General features: G+C 40.3%; 1 long non-coding RNA gene across 1 annotated transcript; it reads right to left on the reverse strand.

Moving 5' to 3' along the window:
• Positions 1 to 4,653: 4,653 nt before the first annotated feature.
• On the reverse strand, positions 4,654 to 5,884 carry LOC119867445. The gene is made up of 3 exons (XR_005383553.1): positions 5,760 to 5,884; positions 5,184 to 5,348; positions 4,654 to 4,870 (listed from the first exon to the last, which is right to left on the reverse strand). It is a non-coding gene; the product is annotated as an uncharacterized LOC119867445 (long non-coding RNA).
• Positions 5,885 to 6,691: the final 807 nt, after the last annotated feature.

Raw genomic sequence — 6,691 nt, forward strand, 5'->3', positions numbered from 1 at the left:
ATGCAACGTTTTATTTCTTACAATAAAAATATTTGAAATAAATATGACAAAATATGAACAGTTCTCAGACAGATATGGTGGGAAGCACAGGTGTTATAATAGTTAAATACTTTTTGTGCATCTATTTCTCTGAATTAAGCATTGAGTTGACTAAATATTTATTATCCCTTCAAATTCTAATATTTTGTGATTTTATAAGATATTCTCTTTGTACTTCAGCCTTCTCATTCATAAGATCAGAAAGTAAGTCCAGGCTATCTCTAGGATCCTTTGAATCCCTAAATTCTATTTCTGGCAAGAAAATAATAACAGGATGGCTAATTGACAGGGTAGGTGGAACCTATTATTTTTAGCCAGTATGCTGGAAGACTGTATTGAGACCGGCTTGAAAAGAAACATGGTAATTTTGTCTTCTTTGCACTTTCCAGTAATTCTATATAGATATATAGATCCCAATTGCTCATTTTAAAATCTAACATTTGGCAATTACCTGCAGTATTTCTTTGCCTTTGCAGAAATCACCACTTTGATTACGAAGAAAGTGGTGGTTATTTGAGAGGAGTAATGGACCCTTGGAAGGATGTGTGGTTTGGGCATTAGAGGATCCAGGATTTTGGTCCTGTCTGTGGTACTCTCCACCTGGGAAACTTTGGACTATTCACTTTAACCTCTTGGGGCCCTGGGTTCCTCATTTGTAAAGTGAATGGCTTGTTTTGAAAAGTGAATGACTTGAATTATGTAATATTTAAGGTCTCTTCTGTAAGGAAATTTAAAAATGAACATTTTACTTGAGAATGAAACAACTCTGGGAAGAGATATGAGACAAATAGCAACAGATCAGAATCCCATAGGTAGAGCTCAGTGATTCTAGTGCTTAGACCAGCTGTGGCTAGTCTTTAGATCATCCAGGAGACAAGGACAGTACCATTCTTTAGTCCTTTCTCTCTGGACTCATTTATGTCATCTTCTCTTTAGTATTTATCCCATTACTGCTTTGGTCTTGTGCTATTTTGGTTCCTGTGTCTTAAATATTATTTTTCTTGATGCTCTGATAATTCTTATATTCATATATATATAATATAGTAAATATTATAATATATATTATATTTATAGATTTATATAAATAAGTATATATGTATATTTGTTTGTTTTGGCAGCTTCTAAACACTTATTTTTAGGAGCATCCCTGAAATATGCATATCTCAAAGTTTTGGTGCTGTAAATCCTTTAGGTATTGGCTAGAGCTAAAAAACGGTTTTATTCCACTTAAAACAGAATATAGAATGCTTCTTCCCCTAAATAAAATTTAGTTTTCTACTATAATTATTGTACTATTTTGTCTTTTTTATCTTTCTCTCACATCACTCTGACTTTTTTAGAATCAACTTTTGAATTTATACTAGTCTTTCTCCAGTAGGATGGTGAGAAGCTTCAGGCACATTACAAGCTAATAAATTGACAGTTTCTAGATTAAAGCAAATGCAGAGACAATGATTAAAGAGCTTCTACACTAGTAAAGTGAATAATAAGCACTCAAAGATTGTCCTTGGATAAAGGCTCCCTGTGGGCATATTTCAAAGTCCATTCAGTGGCCAGGGGTTGGAGAGCTCTTCTAGAAGAAGAACATACCATAAATCACTTGCTCTTCAGATTTTTTTCTAAGGAAACAGAGACCAAAGCCATGACTCAAGCTCGCCAAGACTTTAAACCTGTGGTTCCAGGAAGTCTAAGAATTTTGAAGCTGAGACCACTGAGTTATGTTTCCAATATCAAAAGCCAACTGAATGTTGATACTGCTCTGGCAACCCCAGGGCACTAAAATGGGTTGGTTCTTTACCATCCTCTAGGTCTTTTCTTTTCTTTTTCTTTCTTTTTTTTCCCCAATCATGACTTCCATTCTATATTATGGATAATGGTGTAAACTCAGAAAAGGGCACCTATTGGCCATTCAAAATTTAGCAAACATATTAGCCATTTTTAACATTGAATCCTTTTGTTAGCTTTTAACACCTGCCTTTTCAGAGCTGTTGATTTTTTCTTTTAAAGATTTTTTTTTTTTAACTTATTCACGACAGATAGAGAGAGAGGCAGAGAGACAGGCAGAGGAAGAAGCAGGTTCCATGCAGGGAGCCCGACGTGGGACTCGATTCCCGGTCTCCAGAATCACACCCCAGGCTGAAGGCAGCGCTAAACTGCTGGGCTACTGGGGCTGCCAAGAGCTGTTGATTTTTTAATGAAAAGTCTCACCCTGATCAGCTTAAAGTGTAATTGACAGAGAGAAAACATAACCTGGATGATTGTCACTGCTGATAGACCATGAAGAAGACAAAACCTGATGACAGTGATGTGAGGGGAGAAGTTCCAAAGTTATTGTATTTTCTGATCCACTGACAGTCAACAAGTGTTTATGGAAATCACTCTGTCACTGGATTTTCAACCCAACCCCCAGGAAAGAAGACTGAGAAAGTGAGGGAGAGGAGGAGAGATTTGGAATTATCCCTGAGATAGATATCCCTGTTTTTCTGCAGGCCATCTCTGAGAAATAGAATGCCTTGATATTAGAAATGAGGAAGGGGATTATTAACCCATCCTTCTCATTTAAATGCAAGGAAAGCTTCAGGCAGCAAAAGCCCATGATCCCAGAGTCATTGAGAATCAGAGTTGGAATTTATGGTTTTTGTTGTTGTTGTTGTTGTTGTTGTTGTTTTATTCCTGGGCCTATGTTAAGCTTTAGCTTTGCAGACAGACTGCATTGATTTAAATTCCAACTCCTTGTCTTAAGAATTGTGCATTTTGGAGGGCACCTGGGTGGCTCCGTTGGTTAAGTGTCTGCCTTCAGCTCAGGTTACAATCTCAGAGTCCAGGGCTCAAGCCTTAAATCAGGCTCCCTACTCAGTGCTAAGTCTGCTTCTCTGTTCCCTGCCCTTCCCCCCCGCCCACTCATGCTCTCCCTGTCTCTCTCTTTCTCTCTCCCTCTCTCTCTCAAATGAATAAATAACATCTTAAAGAAAAAAAAAAAAAAGAAACTTGAGGCTCTACATTGCCCTCTGATTCTACAGATACATCCCTTATCCTCAGGATAAGGCTCAAAGGTGGGCATTGGTAGATGTTCGCAGACTCTTTACCCTTCTCACTTTCAATTTACCTGCCTCTTGTTCCCCTCCCCAAGGTTTGATCAATCGCACCCTACATATATAAACAATCCATGATCTCCCTCAACTGTAGGGCTTCACAAAGGCCTGACACCTGCCTTCTCTCTCTCTTCTCATGTGTCTTTTCCTTGTTAATTCCATTTACTCTTCAAGTTAGTTTAGCTCCACCTAGGCAGCCCCTGAATAATCTGTACTTACTTTTCTCATATTCTTCATGACACACATTTGAATTTCCAGCTTCACAGGAAGTTCTCAAGTTCTCTATCCAACTTGAGTAGATATAGGCCTTTAAGGTCACAGACTATAGTTTATTCAGGTTTATCCTCAGCTTCTAGAATAATGTCTGCCATGGGGTAGCTTCTCAATAAATATTTGTCAAATTAAGCAAATGACTCACAGGATTCCTTTTCCTACACAAGGAATTTTGCAGTCTGAACATAATGAAAGGTTTTCTTGTACTCTAGTTGCTGGTAAATGGGAGTTTACAGGTCAGTAACAAAATCACTGAGGCAGCACTTTCCCAAGAGGGACCCATCCAAACCCCTGACTTCACATGAACAGGGTTTAGGAGATAGCATTGCCCTTCCCTGAGAGAGACCTGGAATATCAACAATTAGGCCATGGGAAAGAGAGGAGAATAGTGATTAGGTCTCTCTGCTAAGCAAGCGACTTGAAGAAGTATGATTTCCATTGTCTCTCCGGGTAATCCTCCCTTACATTTTCTCATGATTGCCTGCAATAAGATTTCTTAATCGTTCGAGGGGTTTAGAGTGTGATCCCTTGAATGTATAATTATCTCCATTATTCAAAACAAAGAAGACGCGTGCCAGTCAGAAAAAAAAATAATAAAAATAAAAATGTAGCCTCCAGCAGAAAACCAAGTTCGACTCCTTCCCCCCAACTGCTCCCCCTCTTCACTCCCCCTCCTAGATTCTCTCGTTTTTGTCTTTTCCCAGTGCCCTCCCTCACATCTCACCTTGGCAGCTCTGGGTTGCAGCTGCAAGGTGGGTGTGAGTACAAGCAGCAGGTGGTACCCAGACTGATGGGGTGGCGGGGAGCAGCATCCGGTTCAGGTCAGAAGGTTACACAGGGCCAGGTCACATGACAGGGCACATGCGAGGGCAGCATGGATTCCCCACAGCATCTTCATAATTAGTTTCAGTGTTTTTGTTTTGTTTTGTCTATCTTTTTCCTCCTCTCCTTAGGAGACATTCATTTATGCTGAACCCCTGCAACAGTGACTCTTCTTACCATGGCTTGCACAGTCGCTGGCTTGTACCCTATGATCCTGGGACTCTGGAGTACCGAGTATAATGAGAAAAGCCCCTACATGATGACATTCGGGTGATTCTCAGTCCATGGGCCATTTAAAATCAGGTGGCAGGCCATGTTTTGCCGGTTCCTTATCTACACCTTAGTTCTCAAAGGAGGATCTATATAAAAGGTCAAGGGGAGCATCTGGTATAAATACACAGCAACACACTTTGTTCCATTGATCTGAATTGCCTTTCTGTCACAATATTTAATTTACTTTGAATTTCAAATGCAATTAAGGCCGGGTGTGGGAATTTTTGTTTATCAAAGGGAGTTTGTAAAGACTGGAAGTCTTTTGATTTTGAGTTTGAGTTTGATTATCTCCAAGGCCTTCACATTCATACTCTGTAAGCCCTTGGAATAAGTTGCGGATGATCTTCAGCTTCTTGCGTGATTCTGGGCCACTGTGGACCAAACAACATTTGTTAAATTTCATTTATGCACGGCCATGACAGGGAGCTGAGGCATGAATAATACAGAAGAGTGGATAAAAACATCATTTACACTGCTTGCGACTTTAAAATACATCATTGGTGTTTTTCCTCTGAAGATTTACTTTCCTAATCCCTTTTGCTGATGTGAAAATGAGTTTGCATTACCTGAGCTCAGAGTGGGTTATGGTGGAACTGGGGTGCAGAGGAGAGATGTGCCAGATATGCAGTAAAAGCAACACCCTGGCTAACACTCTTCCTCCTTGATGCCTTTTGTCTTACCCACCTGCTGAGATTTTTATTTTTCACCAGCTCCTTCATTACACCCACTCATTGGAGCCATAATACTGTCTTTCCCTTTCTGATCATGTATCCTTTGCTTGCCCCATGTTCTGGGACTTCCCTGATGTCTCCCGAGTGGCCACATACCCTCTTATTCACCTGCCAGGACCTAGAAAACATAATTTGAATATCAATCAGTAAGGAAATTACTAATAATGATGTGTCAATTTCAACATTTTTATAGTTTTAAGGTCCTCTTACAGTGGAAATTTGCCTTGGCTTGCACACCAGTAGAGGTGGAACAGCTTGCTACTCTGGCATGCATTTTTTCATAGCATCTTATTTTTTTATCCAGGAGAATGCCAACACATTCCAGTTACTCAGACTGCTGCAACATGTGAATGCATTTTACACAGACCTACCCTTCCTCTTCTTCACCATGGTGGGCCTGCCAGGATAACCTCTGAACATGTATCCCTAGGAGATGCCCTGTCTATATGGTGATACAATTCTGTGCAGGACCAGTAATTACTATCGGAGATCTAAGGGGCCAACATGAGTTCTTATAACTTACACTCACCTGGACAGGAGGTAAGTCAGACAGGAGTAATGAGTCCTGTGATTTTACCTGGATGGAGATTAATGATATAGGAAGAAGGTATCCTACAGGGTCTTCTGAGCATGTCTCTTGGGATTCTGTAGCAGGAATACCTCGATTTAAAGGCTGGGGGTATGGGAATTCTAGATTATAAATTCTTACTAACCCCTCCTTCCTGGCAAGGAATTCAAACGCTCCTATTTTCTGGAACAGTGAATAATATCTTAAATATTAATCTACGAGCTCATCTCCTTCCAATTTCTTGGATCCTGGGGCTATTCTCTATAGTCTCAGGCCTTCAGGATGAATTGTTACTGCAGAAGCTCAGACACCAGAAAGGAAAAAAGCCTCTTCTTTTTAGTTTCAAAATAGGTTTTTTGAAGCCAATAGCTGAAATTTAAAAGAAAGAAAAAAATGTCAGAGAAAATCCTGTGGGACTTGTAAGAGACTGGGTGTTTTAGAAATCAGTAATGAAAATTTTGGCATGGATTGATTTTGGCATAGAGGTGTTAAGCATGGAACGGTCCTCCATATTAATCATGAGGAGTTAAAAATCTGGGGATGAGGAAGAGAGGTGGCCAAATTAGTGAGAAGCTCAGGAAGTTTTCTAAGGAAGTGACTCCCCCACTCAGCAGTTAACTTGAAAAAGTTGAAAGGTGAGTGGGTAAATATTTCCCTTCCCTCAGATGAGGTGATCTGAGATTACAACTGACCAAGAGCCTACTTCCTGAACGGATTCCGGGAGCTTACCTTGCCCAGCACTGATGAGGAATGGTGCTGTGTCATGTCTGGACAAAAAATACCAAAGACATGCCCCAGAAGTGTCTGCCACTCCAGAGTGGTGTGGAAAGAATCCAGAAATCACCCATGCATCTCTTTGGAGGGCCCAGAGACAGTAGCCTGTGGATCTGGAA

This window comes from Canis lupus, chromosome 34, assembly GCF_011100685.1.
Source record: "Canis lupus familiaris isolate Mischka breed German Shepherd chromosome 34, alternate assembly UU_Cfam_GSD_1.0, whole genome shotgun sequence".
Classification (NCBI taxonomy): Eukaryota; Metazoa; Chordata; class Mammalia; order Carnivora; family Canidae; genus Canis; species Canis lupus.